Raw genomic sequence first — 18,310 nt, 5'->3', positions numbered from 1 at the left:
ATACCTCTCCCTATACAACCAAGCATTCTGCTAGCATTTCCTGCTGCTCTATTACATTGTCTGCCTACCTTTAAGTCATCAGAAATAATCACCCCTAAATCCCTTTCCTCAGATGTTGAGGTTAGGACTCTATCAAATATTCTGTACTCTGCCCTTGGGTTTTTACATCCAAGATGCATTATCTTGCACATTAAATGTCAGTTGCCACAACTCTGACAATTTTTCTAGTTTACCTAAATCATTAGCCATTTGGCTTATCCCTCCTGGAACATCAACCCTGTTACATATCTTAGTATCATCCGCAAAAAGACACACCTTACCATCAAGACCTTCTGCAATATCACTAATAAAAATATTAAAGAGAATGGGTCCAAGTACAGATTCCTGAGGTACCCCACTGGTGACAAGCCCAAGCTTCGAATATACTCCATTGACTACAACCCTCTGTTGCCTGTCACTCAGCCACTGCCTTACCCATTCAACAATATTGGAATCCAAACTTAAAGATTGCAGTTTATTGATAAGCCTTCTATGTGCAACAGTGTCAAAAGCCTTACTGAAATCTATGTAAGCAATGTCTACTGCACCACCCTGATCTATAATTTTAGTTACCCAATCAAAAATATCAATAAGATTAGTTTGGCATGATCTCCCTGAAGTAAACCCATGTTGTCTCTGATCTTGAAATCCATGTGTTTTTAGATGTTCAACAATCCTATCCTTTAACATGGTTTCCATCACTTTCCCCACTACTGAAGTAAGGCTTACTGGCCTATAGTTGCCCGACTCCTCCCTATTACCTTTCTTGTGAATGGGCACAACATTCGCTAACTTCCAATCTTCTGGGACTACTCCTGTTATCAATGATTGGTTAAATAAATCTGTTAATGGTTTTGCTAGTACACCACTAAGCTCTTTTAATAGCTTTGGGTGTATTCCATCAGGTCCCATTGACTTATTTGTCTTTACTTTTGACAGTTGAAATAGAACCTCTTCCTCTGTAAACTCACGTGTAATAAATGACTCATTTATCCTTTTTCTTAACTGAGGTCCCTTTCCTTCATTTTCAGCTGTAAATACCGAACAAAAATATTAATTGAGGCAGTCAGCTAGACCTTTATCCTCATCTACATACCTTCCTTCTTTTGTTTTTAATCTAACTAATCCTTGTTTTACTTTTCTTTTCTCATTTATGTATCTAAAAAAAGTTTTGTCCCCCTTGTTTACTGACTGTGCTATTTTCTCTTCTGTGTGTGATTTGGAAGCTCTTATAACTTGCTTAGCCTCTTTCTGCCTAATCTTCTAGATCATTCTGTCTTCCTCACTCTGTTTTTTTTTTTTTTTTTTTTATAATTCCTAAATGCTAACTTTTTGTTTTTTTACTATTTTGGCCACATCTGCGGAGTACCACAGTGGTTTCTTGAATTTTTTGCTTTTACTGACAAGCCTAATGCAATTTTCTGTTGCCTTCAGTAGTGCAATCCCATTTCTCTTGGACTCCATTTAAATTGCTCCAGTCTGATAATGACTCCTTTACACATATTCTAATTTTAGAAAAGTCTGTTTTTCTAAAGTCTAAAACTTTTGTTTTTGTGTGGTGTGACTTCTTATATTAAACCACACTGATTGATGATCACTGGATCCTAAACTTTCACCTACAGTAATATCGGATACCAAATCTCTATTTGTTAACACTAAATCTAGTATGGCCTCTTTACGAGTTGGCTCCTCAACGACTTGTTTTAGAGACAATCCCAGTAGGGAGTTTAGAATATATGTGCTCCTGGCACAAGTAGCTATTTTTGTTTTCCAATTTACATCAGGAAGATTAAAGTCACCCATGATGATAACTTCCCCCTTCATAGTCATTTTAGCTATTTCCTCAACTAGTAGATTATCTAACTCTTCAATTTGTCCTGGGGGCCTATAAATCACACCTACACGAGTTACTGTGTGATTACCAAATTCTAACGTAACCCAAACGGACTCTATGTTCGTCTCACTAACCTTTATTAGGCTAGATTTTATGCTATCCTTCACATACAGGGCCACCCCTCCCCCTTTCTTGCCTTCCCTGTCTTTTCTATATAAAGAGTACCCTGGTATTGCTATGTCCCATAAACCACCTTGGGGTTTATTTTAGTTTTTATTATATTTTCTCTTTTTTTTTTTTTTTAATGAGATTTGGTGAAGGGTCTAGAGGCTATATTGCGAGTTGTAATGTCACTTAAAGTACTTTCTTGGAACGTTCAGGGCATGAATTCTCCTCAGAAAAGGGGGGTTGTTTATACATTTTTGAATGAGAATTTAATTGATATCGCTTTTATTCAGGAGACCCACTGGTTGTGTCTCCTGATAGACTATGGAAGTTTAGAAAATATCATTTGATATTTGCCTCAAATTTGGATGGTAGAAAGAAAAAAAGGGGTGTTGCTATTATTATCTCTAATAGACCTATAGTTGAAACCATTCACTCAGAACTGGATCCTATGGGCAGATATTTGATACTAATTGTAAGAATTGATGGAACTACATATACTTTTGTTAATATCTATGCTCCAAATTGTAATCCGGTTGGATTACTTGATCGAATTATGGAAAGAGTGGATGACCTAGCTAGAGGTAATATTCTAATTGGAGGAGACTTAAACTGTGTCGTGAATTCAAGAATAGATAGAAGCTATAAGCACACCCGCGAAGCGAATTTACCAGATATCTATCATTCTGACATCAGAATTTTTGTTTAAGAATTCCTTAAATGATTGTTGGAGGGTTTTGAACCCCTACGAGAGGGATTATACTTTTTTATTTTTTTTTCTCAAGTGTATCAGACCTATTCCCGTATTGATATGTTTTTGGTTAAGGCCGGGTCCCTAGGTTCAATTACCAATGCTACCATTGGTTCTATAGCAATTTCTGACCGTGCACCAGTATTTGTACAATTTAATATAAAGGATAGTTCTAGACCTAGGTCACGGTGGAGACTTAATGAAAGTCTATTGAAAGTGCACCATATTAGAGAGTCTCTGTCTTTTGAAATTAAGAATTTTTTAAATATTAATAATAATGGAGAAGTCTCAACCCCTATGGTCTGGTGCTCTTTGAAAAGCTTTGTAAGAGGTTTATTAATTAAATATGGTACTGAATTCAAATGTAAGAACGGTGCATCCCTACAAGAATTGAGGATAGAACTGTCTAAAAAAGAACGTTTAAATAAAATTAGTGTGACCAGGGAACGAACGGAAGAAATAACTAAGATAAAGATATATCTATTAAGGATAAAACATACGAGTGGGTTAATAAAAATATTGTTTTCCTTAAACAAAGATGGTATCATAATAATAAGATCAATAGGGATCTATCAAACAAATGAAAATTTCATCTTAAAGATTAATCATTCTGGGGGATATCCACTTAACATCACCTAATGACATTGCTAGGGCCTTTGTGGACTATTATAGTTCTTTATACAATTTAGATGTGGTAGGGGCTGAAAAGAGTTAGACTGATAAGTTCTGAAGGAAACTCAACCTTCCAAGAATCAATATAGAGAAACTGGAAGGTCTAAATGCACCTTTTCTTCTATCAGAAATAGTAGATGTAATAGATAGTTTAAAACCAAATAAGGCGCCAGGCCCGGATGGCTTTTCTGCTATATTTATCAAACCTTCTCTAAAAATATTACTCCTATTCTCTTAGAGATGTTTACGAATGTTTCTATAGAGTCTCCCTTTCCGAAGGAGATGTTAGCTTCAATTATTCCAATACCTAAGGCAGATAAGGACCCTGCACTTATCACTAACTATTGACCGATATCTTTAATTAATATAGAAAAAAAAAAAAAATTCTAGTATCCTTTCTAACCATCTCAAAGGAGTCATAGAAGACTTAATTGAGGTGGATCAGTCTGGTTTTGTGAAGGTAAGAAGTACCACTGACAATACTCGCAGGATATTTAACCTAATTCATAGACTGAAGGAGAATCAAATGGGAGCAGTCATTATGGCCCTCGATGCCGAGAAGGCCTTTGATAGGGTCAGTTGGAATTTCCTTGACTCTGTAATGGGCCGGTTTGGCCTAGAGGGACATTTTAGGAATAAAATATTATATAAGGACTCCTCAGCGAAAATTAGTAACCCTTACTTTGATTCAGATATTTTCTAAATAAAAAACAGTACTAGGCAGGGGTGCCCTTTGGCCCCCCTCCTATATGTCCTTACAATTGAACCACTAGCTACCCTGATTAGACAAAATAGTAATATTAAGGGGGTACAGCTACAGGAAGGTAATGTTAAGATATCTTTGTTTGCGGCCGATGTCCTTCTTACCTTGGTTGATCGTTGGTGTCAATACCAGCGTTAATGGATGTTATTTCTATCAATAGCAATTTTTCTAATTATAAGGTCAATTTGAAAAAGTCTCAAACTCTATCATTCCTTCTGACTAAGACCCAGAAAGATCTTCTGTCTTCTCGTTACAACCTGGTATGGTCAAGCGATACAATTGATTATTTGGTGGTTAAAATATCTTTTGATATTGATAATGTGATACAAACGAATTTTAAATATTTAATTAATGATCTACGATCTCAGGTTGCAAAATGGAAGAAGTTGGAATCTTCCTGGATGGGAAGAATGACTATTGCCAAAGCATTCTTATTGCCGAAACTTTTATATCTTTTCAGGGCAATTCCATATAGAATAGGGATGAAGACCCTTAAACCCTTCCAAAGTGTGTGTTTTAGCTATATTTGGCTAGATAAACCACCGAGGATAGCGTTTGATATTTTGCGAAGAAGCTATTCAAAGGGCGTTATAGCTTTTCCAGACGTTGTTAAGATTCAAGATACATGTAAAGCAACTCACCTTTCGTTATGGCTGAATCCGGTCCAGTGTCCCCCCTATTCATGGTTTAACCTTGAACAGGAATGTAGCCCTAGGCTCAAATTATCTACTTTATTGTGGTTAGGCCTTTTGAATCTGTGCGTATTTCAACCAGAACAATTTTTTAATAAAGTTTTAAGTGATATGCTAGCCACAGCAAAATTTTTAAACAAGAAATAAAATCTGGAAGGTAAAATACTTTAGGACACTCCAATAGAGGTACTTCAATATGCTAGGATAGATCTAAATATTAACTCTTGGTTACATTTGGGAATACTAAAGATTGCAGATATATGCGAGGGTAGTAAACCGGCCACATTTGCTTTTTTACAATCAAAGTTCAATCTTCCATCTAGAGATTTGTTTCAATATCTCAGAATTAAGAATTTTTTACTATCGAAGTCGATAATTAAAGTTCATCATATTACCCCCCTATTGGCGACTAGCCAGACGAGGGGTGGAATTTCTAGATTTAATAAATTTGAATCTGTAGAACAAGTTCCTTATGTGTCATCGTTTAATAAGTGGGAGACGGATATCGGAAGATCCTTCTCACTAGTATATTGTGGACAAAAGCCACTTCGTTGGTAAAGAAGTATATTCATAATGTATCCTTGGTTGAAACCCATTTTAAACTATTGTATAGATGGTACCTCGTTCCGGTTAGACTCCACAGGTTGTCACCAATTTATTCGAAAGATTGTTGGAGATGTGGGAAGGAAGAAGGCGCTATGTATCACATTTGGTGGGCTTGTCCGGAGCTTAACATTATTAAAGTACAAATGTCGGACCTATTACATCTTATATTTGAGGGTAATATAGAAATTACTCCCCAATTGTTCTTGTTTAATATCGATTTTCCTTTGCAAAATAAGAATCAAATATATCTTCTGACCCATATTTTATTTGCAATTAAAATCAATATTGCTAGGTCATGGAAATCCTGTACACCTCCGGCCTGGCACCGGATATTGGAACTCCATCTTTAATCCTCATATTAGGAATTTGACTGAATTATGTTCTCCCTGGACTTCCAAATTCCCTACAATTTAATAAATGGAGTGACTCTATTTGCCTTTCACCAATAACTAAGAGTTGATAGTTTGTATAAATATATATATATATTTTTTTTTTTTGTGGGGGGGGGGGGGGGTGAGGGGAGGTAAAATGCATATGTTATGATGCCCAGTTCTTTGAATGTGTATTGTAATAATAATGTACTGTATTATGGACTGTCCAAATTTGTATCTTTTTTTTTTTTATTTTATTTTTATCTACTGATACCTAAATATGTTTATGTGACAGATAATACTGCAAATGAATACGACATCTAAATAAACCTTACAACATATAAACGGAACATAATGCCAGACAGCCATTTTCATGTGCTGTCAGACAGCATATAAAAGTTGTGAGCCCAGTAAAAATAAAATTTTAAAAATCTAAAAAAAAAAACTTACAGCAGTCATGTGATTGGCTGACGAGAAGAGGGTAAGACAATTGCATAATTGCTGTAATTAGTGGATACAGCTCCGCAGTTACCTGGGTAGATTGTCAGCCAAACCGTTGTTTTTAAAGGGCCGCTATAGTCACCAGAACAACTACAGCTTAATGTACGGTATACAGCTTAATGTACGGTATACAGCTTAATGTACGGCATACAGCTTAATGTACGGCATACAGCTTAATGTACGGTATACAGCTTAATGTACGGTATACAGCTTAATGTGCGCTATACAGCGTAATGTACGGTACACAGCTTAATGTACGGCATACAGCTTAATGTACGGCATACAGCTTAATGTACGGCATACAGCTTAATGTACGGTACACAGCTTAATGTATGGTATACAGCTTAATGTACGGTATACAGCTTAATGTACGGTATACAGCTTAATGTACGGTATACAGCTTAATGTATGGTATACAGCTTAATGTACGGTACACAGCTTAATGTACGGTACACAGCTTAATGTATGGTATACAGCTTAATGTACGGCATACAGCTTAATGTACGGCATACAGCTTAATGTACGGTATACAGCTTAATGTACGGTACACAGCTTAATGTACGGTACACAGCTTAATGTACGGTATACAGCTTAATGTACGGTATACAGCTTAATGTACGGTATACAGCTTAATGTATGGTATACAGCTTAATGTATAATATACAGCTTAATGTATAATATACAGCTTAATGTACGGCATACAGCTTAATGTACGGCATACAGCTTAATGTATAGTATACAGCTTAATGTATAGTATACAGCTTAATGTACGGCATACAGCTTAATGTACGGCATACAGCTTAATGTACGGTATACAGCTTAATGTATAGTATACAGCTTAATGTAGTTGTTCTGGTGAGTATAATCATTGCCTTCAGGCATCTTAATGCAAACACTGTTTTCAGAGTAAAGGCAGTGTTTACATTACCCCCTAGGGACACCTCCAAGTGGCCACTCCTCAGATGGCCACTGGAGGTGCTTCCTGCACCTTTGCATGGGGACGCTGAATTTTCCTCATAGAAATGCATTGATTCAACGCATCTCTATGAGGAGGTGCTGATTGGCTAAAAGTGTTTGTCCCCGCCCCCTTGCCGATTGGCAATTCTGATGTCACCAAGGAGGAGTGGCCAGTGTTGGCGGACCCACGCGGCGCTGGATATAAGGTGAGTTATCACTTTTTCTAAGGGGGAGGGACAAGCCACGTAAATGGTGGGTTTAAACACTACAGGGTCAGGAATACCTGTTTGTGTTCCTTTCATTTTGCATTATTCTATCTTTTCTGGAAAGCAGGTGTCAAAACTTGCTTAAACTGGATCAAAATCCAGGCTTGTATTCCTGACCCTATAGTGCTAAACCCACCATTTAGGTAAAAGTTTAAAACTTACCGTATATAATCGAGTATAAGACGAATTTTTCAGCACATTTTTTGTGCTGAAAACCCCAACTCGTCTTATACTCGAGTCAATTGTCTGTATTATGGCAATTTACATTGCCATAATACAGACAAGGACCGGGGCCTGGCAGGAAGCTGTTACTTACCTTTCCTGCAGCTCCTGTCAGCTCCCTTCTCTCTCCTCCGGTCCGTGCAGCTCCCAGGTCAGCTCCCTCTGCAAGTCTCGCGAGAGCCGCGGGGTCAGAGCACGCTCCGCGCGGCCGCGAGACTTGCAGAGGGAGCTGACCTGGGAGCTGCACGGACCGGAGGAGAGAGAAGGGAGCTGACAGGAGCTGCTGTGAAGGTAAGTAAGAGCTCTCTGCCAGCCCCCCTCCTACAGCCCATCCACTGTACCACCAGGGAGTGAGAGCCCCCCTCCCTGGCCAGCTAACAAGCAGGGAGGGGGGGGACGAAAAAACAAATAATTATAATAAAAAAAAAAAAATCAGAAAAAAATGCCCACCCCCCACCAATGCTCTCCATCTCTCTCACTCGCGCTCATACGCACACACTGCGCTCATACGCACACACTGCGCTCATACGCACACACTGCGCTCATACGCACACACTGCGCTCATACGCACACACTGCGCTCATACGCACACACTGCGCTCATACGCACACACTGCGCTCATACGCACACACTGCGCTCATACGCACACACTGCGCTCATACGCACACACTGCGCTCATACGCACACACTGCGCTCATACGCACACACTGCGCTCATACGCACACACTGCGCTCATACGCACACACTGCGCTCATACGCACACACTGCGCTCACGCGCACACACTGCATTCATTATATACACACTGCATTCATTATATACACACACTGCATTCATTATATACACACACACTGCATTCATTATATACACACACACTGCATTCATTATATACACACACACTGCATTCATTATATACACACACACTGCATTCATTATATACACACACTGCATTCATTATATACACACACACTGCATTCATTATATACACACACACTGCATTCATTATATACACACACACTGCATTCATTATATACACACACACTGCATTCATTATATACACACACACTGCATTCATTATATACACACACTGTAAATAAATATTCAATTAATATAATTTTTTTTAGGATCTAATTTTATTTAGAAATTTACCAGTAGCTGCTGCATTTCCCACCCTAGTCTTATACTCGAGTCAACAAGTTTTCCCAGTTTTTTGGGGTAAAATTAGGGGCCTCGGCTTATATTCGGGTCGGCTTATACTCGAGTATATACGGTACCTTATTCCAGCGCTGTGATGGCTCCGCCCCCTTTGTCATCATCAAAATGGCAGATTTTTAGCCAATCCAATGCTAACCCAAAGGGTAAAATCGTCACGGGGCAGGGCCACATGCCGTTTTGTCTAATCAGGACCTCTTCATAGAGATGCATTGAATCAATACATCTCTATGAAATTCAGCGTCCCCATGCAGAGCTGTGCAGCACTGCCCCAGGAAGCACCTCCAGTGGCCACTTGGAGGTGTCCCTAGGGGCAATTTAAACACTGCCTTTTCTCTGAAAACACAGTGTTTGCATGAAAATGCCTCAAGGGAGCTATTATACTCACCAGAACAACTACATTAAGCTGTATATTATACATTAGCTGTATAGCGCACATTAAGCTGTATAGCGCACATTAAGCTGTATATTACACATTAAGCTGTATATTACACATTAAGCTGTATAGCGCACATTAAGCTGTATACCGTATATTAAGCTGTATATTATACATTAAGCTGTATAGTGTACAGTAAGCTGTATAGTGTACATTATTATTATTATTGCCATTTATATAGCGCCAACATATTCCGTAGCGCTTTACAATATTATGAGAGGGGATTTAACTATAAATAGGACAATTACAAATAAACTTACAGGAAAAATAGGTTGAAGAGGACCCTGCTCAATCGAGCTTACATTCTATAGGAGGTGGGGTGTAAAACACATTAGGACAGGAATTTGCAATCAAATAAGGTGGGCTGCCCTTTAGGAGAGGGCAAGAGACAGGTATGTGAGGTAGGGGTTAGTCTTGGAGGCCATAAGCTTTCCTAAAGAGATGGGTTTTAAGGCACTTCTTAAAAGATGCAAGACTAGGGGAGAGTCTGATGACGGTAGGCAGGCTATTCCATAGGAAGGGAGCCGCCCGCGAGAAGTCCTGCAAGCGCGAGTTGGCCATACGGGTGCGGACAACGGACATGAGGTGGTCACGGGCAGAGCGGAGAGACCGAGAAGGGACATACCTATGGATCTGTGAGGAGATATAAGAGGGGCTAGAGTTGTTCAGTGCTTTATAGGTGTGAGTTAGTACCTTGAATTGACTCCTATAGCATACAGGAAGCCAATGTAAGGACTGGCAGAGGGGTGAGGTGTGAGAGAAATGACTAGAGAGGAAAATCAGTCTAGCAGCAGCGTTCATTACGGACTGTAGGGGTGCAGTACGGCTTTTGGGAAGACCAATTAGGAGAGGGTTATAATAATCCATGCAGGAAAATAATAGAGCATGGACAAGCTCCTTGGTAGTATCTGGTGCAAGAAAGGGGCGGATGCGGGCTATGTTTTTAAGATGGAATCTACAGGATTTGGCAACATGCTGGATGTGAGGCTCAAAGGTGAGACCAGAGTCAAGTATGACGCCAAGACAGCGTGCTTGCAAAGATGGACTGATGTTGGTACCACAAACTTGAAGGGAGAGTGAAAGAGGAGGATCAGTATTAGGAGGAGGAAAGACAAGGAGCTCAGTTTTTGAGAGATTGAGTTTCAGAAAGCGTGAGGACATCCAGTCAGAGATGGAAGAAAGGCAAGCAGTGACACGTTGCAGGACGGCAGGGGAGAGGTCCGGGGAGGAGAGATATAGCTGGGTGTCATCAGCGTACAGGTGGTAGTGGAATCCAAAAGATGTAATACGTTTGCCAAGAGAGGCAGTATAAAGAGAAAATAGAAGGGGACCAAGGACGGAGGCTTGGGGGACTCCAACCGAGACAGGGCGAGGGGAGGAGGTATCATTAGAAAAAGAGACACTGAATGAGCGTTGGGAGAGATAAGAGGAAAACCACGAGTGGACAGAGTCACAGAGACCAAGCGATTGAAGAGTTTGAAGAAGGAGAGCATGATCAACGGTGTCAAAGGCCGCTGAGAGGTCAAGAAGAATTAGTATGGAGTAGTGGCCTTTGGATTTAGCTGTGATTAGGTCGTTAGTAACTTTGATAAGGGCAGTCTCTGTAGAGTGGAGAGGGCGGAAGCCAGATTGAAGGTGGTCAAGGAGAGAGTGGGAATTGAGGAAATGAGACACACGGGTAAAGACAAGTCTTTCCAGAAGCTTTGAGGAAAAAGGGAGCAGGGATATGGGACGGTAGTTAGAGAGGGTGGATGGGTCGAGGGATGTTTTTTTTTAGTATAGGTACTACAGTGACATGTTTAAGGTCAGCAGGGACGATGCCAGAAGAGAGCGAGCAGTTGGAGATGTGTGTTAGAGAAGGCACGAGACAGTGGAGAGAGATCTGATAAGGTGAGATGGGACAGGATCGAGCGGGCAAGTGGTGGGGCGAGAGGAGCAAAGAAGAGCAGCCACCTCTTGGTCGAGAAACAGAAAGGCAAGGAGGGGAGAATTCTTTCCTTAGTTGTTCAATCTTGTCAGTGAAGTAACATGCAAAGTTATCAGCAGTAAGGTTAGTTTGGGGGGTGGTCGCAACAGGGCGAAGAATAGAATTAAAGGTGTCAAAGAGACGCCTGGGGTTGCGGGAACTTGAACTAATGAGAGAGGAAAAATAGGACTGTTTGGCAAGGGCAAGGGCTGCACTGTATGAACACAATATGAATCTATAATGGAGAAAGTCTGATTGGGTACGAGACTTCCTCCAGGAGCGTTCAGCACAACGGGAACATCTTTGCAGGTAGCGCGTTGATTTAGTATGCCATGGTTGGGGGCGGGTCCTCCTCGAGGTGCTTGTTTGGAGTGGCGCTGCAGTGTTCAAGGCAGATGTAAGAGTAGAGTTATATGTGGAGATGGCCAGTGAAGGACAGGAGAGGGAAGGGATGGACAGCAGTCGTGAATCAATGTCATCTGACAACTGTTGGAGATCCAGAGAATTAAGGTCCCTCCTGAGTTGAGGGGGGTTAGGCTGAGGTTGTTGGATGAGGGGGTACGCGAGAGCAAATGATAAGAGGTGGTGATCAGAGAGTGGATATGGAGTGTTGCAGATATTAGTTACTGTACATGCATAAGTGAAGATTAGGTTAAGGGTATTGCCAGCTACATGGGTGGGAGAATTAGCCCACTGTGATAGCCCGAGGGAGGAAGTAATTGAAAGTAGTTTAGAGGCTGCAGAGGTCAAATGTGGGTTAATAGGAATATTGAAGTCCACGAGAATTAAGGATGGAATATTAGAAGAGAGGGTAGCCAGGCAGCAAAGTGGTCAAGGAAGAGAAGAGGGGAACCAGGGGGACGGTACAATAAGCTGTATATTGTACATTAAGCTGTATATTGTACATTAAGCTGTATACTGTACATTAAGCCGTATACTGTACATTAAGCTGTATACCGTACATTAGGCTGTATATTATACATTAAGCTGTATGCCGTACATTAAGCTGTATGCCGTACATTAAGCTGTATGGCGTACATTAAGCTGTATAGCGTACATTAAGCTGTATAGCGTACATTAAGCTGTATATTATACATTAGGCTGTATGGCGTACATTAAGCTGTATAGCGTACATTAAGCTGTATGGCGTACATTAAGCTGTATACCGTACATTAAGCTGTATACCGTACACTAAGCTGAATACCGTACATTAAGCTGAATACCGTACATTAAGCTGTATACCGTACATTAAGCTGTATACCGTACATTAAGCTGTATACCGTACATTAAGCTGTATACCGTACATTAAGCTGAATATTGTACATTAAGCTGTATACCGTACATTATGCTGTATACCGTACATTATGCTGTATACCGTACATTAAGCTGTATACCGTACATTAAGCTGTATATCGTACATTAAGCTGTATAGCGCACATTAAGCTGTATCTCTGGTGACTATAGTGACCCTTTAAGTAAAATAGACAGATTTCATTCTTCTATTCAGTTTTTGCTAAACCATCTGATTTAGTTTTACAAAGACTATTATTGTACTAGTTAATACAAAGTGCTAGTAGGGTACCTCAGAGTTATGTCCAGGGTAACTTCGCCGTGTTCTGTTTCATGATCGGAGTCTGAACAAGGTGTTATCAAGGCACTCTAAACGCACTACTTAGTGGTTTTGGCTCATAGTTGCTGTACCTCTTATCTAATTTCTTAACCAGCAATGTTTACATGTGGCTGAAAGTGCACCTCTATGCCCATCAGAAAGCCACTAGAACCACTTCGATCTTCACACACAGCGTGAGAAGCATCAGATTGACTGACCACGGCTATTGTCACACGTGCCGTTGAAAGTATTTGAACCATTAGGTTGTAGGAAGGCGACTGTCTAATGCTGCGGCTGTGTGCATGCTTAGTCAGAGGCTCGGGCTAGCTCTGTCATAGGTCTGTCCATAAACGGCAATATACATGCAATGGTGAGGTTCCTAGCGTTTGTTAGATCCGGCTGTGGAAGCTGGTACTTTCCAAACCAGAGTCGTAACTAGGTATAGGTTAGGGAAGCAACACCTTCTGGGTGTCTAAATATGAGGACAAGAAACTGAATATAGTGTAGTATATTCTATATGTGGTGGGGTAATATAAGAAAAATGGCACTTACAATTTTCTGGAGCTTATGTTCAGCTCCAGATATGTGTCTGGGCGGTATGATCCCTGCCTGTGGATCTGTCGCTCAGCGTCAAGCGTCCGTGTCGAGCGTTCACGGGTATTTCTCTCCAAATTGCAGTGTCACAGACATTCACCAAGTACAGAAAATGAGAAGAACAATTCTTGATACTCTTCATGTATTCTCCAGTATCCTGAAATTCCCAGAAGTTCTGATCTCCACCAGCCGTTCTATGTCAATTCACAATTCAGCTCCCAGTCATCTCGATATCCATTTTTTTTTTAATACCAGTGTGACTACATGTGAACTCTATAGTCCCCAAAACAACTTTAGCTTAATGAAGCAGTTTTGGTGTATAGATCATGCCCCTGCAGTCTCACTGCCATTTAGGATTGATTGAGGACTGATTGCATCCCATGATTGCGCCGGGAATTAGGGAGCAAAAACCTAAATAATGAACTGTATACCTGGACACACATTGCGCTCCCCTCCTGCCGGTCACAGAATGTAGCGTGGCCGAGCAGGCAGACCGGGTAGGGGAGCTTCTGATCCCCTACCCGGTGTAACAGGAAGCAGGAAGCGAGAACACTCCTCCCGCGAGCAGGCAGGTTGGAGCGTTGCCGTGCGTTACCATGGCAACGATCCGACCTGCCTGCTGTTCTCGCGGGAGGAGAGCGAAGTCAGCCTGCAGCCAGAGGAGCTGCAGGCTGAACTGCACGCGCCACCACTGGACCACCAGGGATTGAATTTAAGCTGTTCCCCCTCTCCCCTGGGCCCTGACCAAAAGGTAAGGGGGGAGGGGAGTAATACAAAAGTTTTTTTTGTTTTTTTTTAATGTAAATATATCAATGCTTTAACCCCCCCCCCATACACACACTACATTCCTCCCCCTCACCAACAGAACCCCCACACACACACAGAACCCCCCCCACACACACACACAGAACCCCCCACACACACACAGAACCCCCACACACACACAGAACCCCCCACACACACACAGAACCCCCCACACACACACAGAACCCCCCCACACACACAACCCCCCCACACACACAACCCCCCCGCACACACACAGAACCCCCCCACGCACACACACAGAACCCCCACGCGCACAGAACCCCCCCGCGCACACAACCCCTTCACGCACACAGAATTCCTCCACGCACACAGAACCCCTTCACGCACACAGAACCCCTTCACGCACACAGAACCCCTTCACGCACACAGAACCCCTCCACACATAAACAGATCCCCTCCACACATAAACAGAACCCCTCCACACATAAACAGAACCCCTCCACACATAAACAGCACCCCTCCACACACAGAACCCCTCCACACACACAGAACCCCTTCGCACACAAAACCCCTCCACACATAAACAGCACCCCTCCACACACACAGAACCCGTCCACGCACACAGAACCCGTCCACGCACACAGAACCCCCCCACGCACACAGAACCCCCCCACGCACACAGAACCCCCCCACGCACACAGAACCCCCCCACGCACACAGAACCCCCCCACGCACACAGAACCCCCCCACGCACACAGAACCCCCCCACGCACACAGAACCCCCCCACGCACACAGAACCCCCCCACGCACACAGAACCCCCCCACGCACACAGAACCCCCCCACGCACACAGAACCCCCTCACGCACACAGAACCCCCTCACGCACACAGAACCCCCTCACGCACACAGAACCCCCTCACGCACACAGAACCCCCTCACGCACACAGAACCCCCTCACGCACACAGAACCCCCCACGCACACAGAACCCCCACGCACACAGAACCCCCCCACGCACACAGATCCCCCCACGCACACAGATCCCCCCACGCACACAGATCCCCCCACGCACACAGATCCCCCCACGCACACACGATCCCCCCACACACACACACACACACAGAACCCCCCCACGCACACACACAGAACCCCCACGCGCACACAACCCCTTCACGCACACAGAACCCCTTCACGCACACAGAACCCCTCCACGCACACAGAACCCCTCCACGCGCACACAGAACCCCTCCACGCACACAGAACCCCTTCACGCACACAGAACCCGTCCACGCACACAGAACCCGTCCACGCACACAGAACCCGTCCACGCACACAGAACCCGTCCACGCACACAGATCCCGTCCACGCACACAGAACCCGTCCACGCACACAGAACCCGTCCACGCACACAGAACCCGTCCACGCACACAGAACCCGTCCACGCACACAGATCCCCTCCACGCACACAGATCCCCTCCACGCACACAGATCCCCTCCACGCACACAGAACCCCGTCCACGCACACAGATCCCCTCCACGCACACAGATCCCCTCCACGCACACAGATCCCCTCCACGCACACAGAACCCCCCCACGCACAAACGGCACTCTCTCCACGCACTATGCGAAAATCCACGGGTTAGGGGGCGCAAATTACTTGCCTTGCCCCGGGTGCTGACAACCCACGCTACGCCACTGATCAGAGATTCTTCTTTCAGAACATCTTTTCATTGTATTTAACAGGAAATATAAAGGACCTTTGTCATGAAAAGCTCCAATGTCACAGCATGCGGCGTCCTAGTCCCTCAAGGCGCTGCACCTCATTGTTTCATGAAGTTTTACTTGTGAAGTCGTGTTTGTTGTAGTAAAGCCATAGATTTTACTAGCACGGGTTAGCAGCATTCCCTCTCTTCTTAACCCCTTCACTACGGGAATCTTGTATTAAATTATAATTTAAAGGCACAGTGCACCTTCCATGTATCACTTGATACATGGTGACGGTATGCGTCTGTCAGTGTGTGTATAGGACATATGTTATCGTACTTCGAGGATTGTACACAGCGTGTAACTTGCTTATTCTGTAAAAAGCTGCTCACTGAAAAGAAAGCAAGGGCACCTGAAATACTACTGTGTGTTTGGTGATTTCTGTGAAGGCGGTAATGAAGAATCTTTTACTGGCGTTCTGGGGAACGTGGACCTTGCTGTCTGTCTATATGGTTAGTAATGGTCTTATGCCTCTCCACAAACTGACCTGTATTCCTGTGTGGGCGCCAGCCGTAAGCTGGGTGGGGGAACCATACTGTCCTTAAATTTCAGTGAAAGATTCTGTCAGTAGATTGATTCCAGTTTCTAGATTAGAAATCGCTTCGGACTCCCAGTTAGAGTTAATCATCAAACATTGGTGGCTGACCTCACTTATTAAGGACGTAAATTTACACAACACAATTCTAACCTTTGGGGAAATACTGGCCATGGGGAGCAAAATCTTATCGCCACAAACAGCACACCAGTGCCATAATAGCTAGAATTGTGAAATGAGAGGTCGAATACCAAGCAGGTACCTCCATGCAGTAACTTACATTGATGGCATATATGGGGGGGGGCTGTGTTAATGCAGTAACTTACATTGATGGGATATATGGGGGGGCTGTGTTAATGCAGTAACTTACATTGATGGGATATAGGGGGGGGGGGGCTGTGTTAATGCAGTAACTTACATTGATGGGATATATGGGGGGGGGGCTGTGTTAATGCAGTAACTTACATTGATGGCATATATGGGGGGGCTGTGTTAATGCAGTAACTTACATTGATGGGATATATGGGGGGGGCTGTGTTAATGCAGTAACTTACATTGATGGCATATATGGGGGGGCTGTGTTAATGCAGTAACTTACATTGATGGCATATGGGGGGGGGGGGGCTGTGTTAATGCAGTAACTTACATTGATGGCATATATGGGGGGGCTGTGTTAATGCAGTAACTTACATTGATGGGATATATGGGGGGGGCTGTGTTAATGCAGTAACTTACATTGATGGGATATATGGGGGGGGGGCTGTGTTAATGCAGTAACTTACATTGATGGCATATATGGGGGGGGCTGTGTTAATGCAGTAACTTACATTGATGGGATATGGGGGGGGGGCTGTGTTAATGCAGTAACTTACATTGATGGCATATATGGGGGGGGCTGTGTTAATGCAGTAACTTACATTGATGGGATAATTGGGGGGCTGTGTTAATGCAGTAACTTACATTGATGGGATATATGGGGGGTTGTGTTAATGCAGTAACTTACATTGATGGCATATATGGGGGGGGCTGTGTTAATGCAGTAACACACATTGATGGCATATAGGGGGCTGTGTTAATGCAGTAACACACATTGATGGGATATATGGGGGGCTGTGTTAATGCAGTAACTTACATTGATGGGATATATGGGGGGGTTGTGTTAATGCAGTAACTTACATTGATGGCATATATGGGGGGGGGCTGTGTTAATGCAGTAACACACATTGATGGGATATATGGGGGGCTGTGTTAATGCAGTAACTTACATTGATGGGATATATGGGGGGCTGTGTTAATGCAGTAACTTACATTGATGGGATATAGGGGGGGGGCTGTGTTAATGCAGTAACTTACATTGATGGCATATATGGGGGGGGCTGTGTTAATGCAGTAACTTACATTGATGGGATATAGGGGGGGGGCTGTGTTAATGCAGTAACTTACATTGATGGCATATATGGGGGGGGGGGCTGTGTTAATGCAGTAACTTACATTGATGGCATATATGGGGGGGGGCTGTGTTAATGCAGTAACTTACATTGCTGGCATATATGGGGGGGCTGTGTTAATGCAGTAACTTACATTGATGGCATA

At 43.1% G+C, this 18,310-nt stretch overlaps 1 protein-coding gene across 5 annotated transcripts in view; it reads left to right on the top strand.

Moving 5' to 3' along the window:
• The window catches only part of KLC4 (kinesin light chain 4), a 104,232-nt gene that overhangs the window by 63,926 nt on the left and 21,996 nt on the right, over positions 1 to 18,310 (top strand). The window lies entirely within an intron of this gene.

The sequence above is a fragment of the Pelobates fuscus genome, chromosome 2, assembly GCF_036172605.1.
Source record: "Pelobates fuscus isolate aPelFus1 chromosome 2, aPelFus1.pri, whole genome shotgun sequence".
Lineage (NCBI taxonomy): Eukaryota > Metazoa > Chordata > Amphibia > Anura > Pelobatidae > Pelobates > Pelobates fuscus.
Note: the sequence above shows the minus strand (reverse complement) of the source record. Positions and strands in the feature narration are given on the sequence as shown.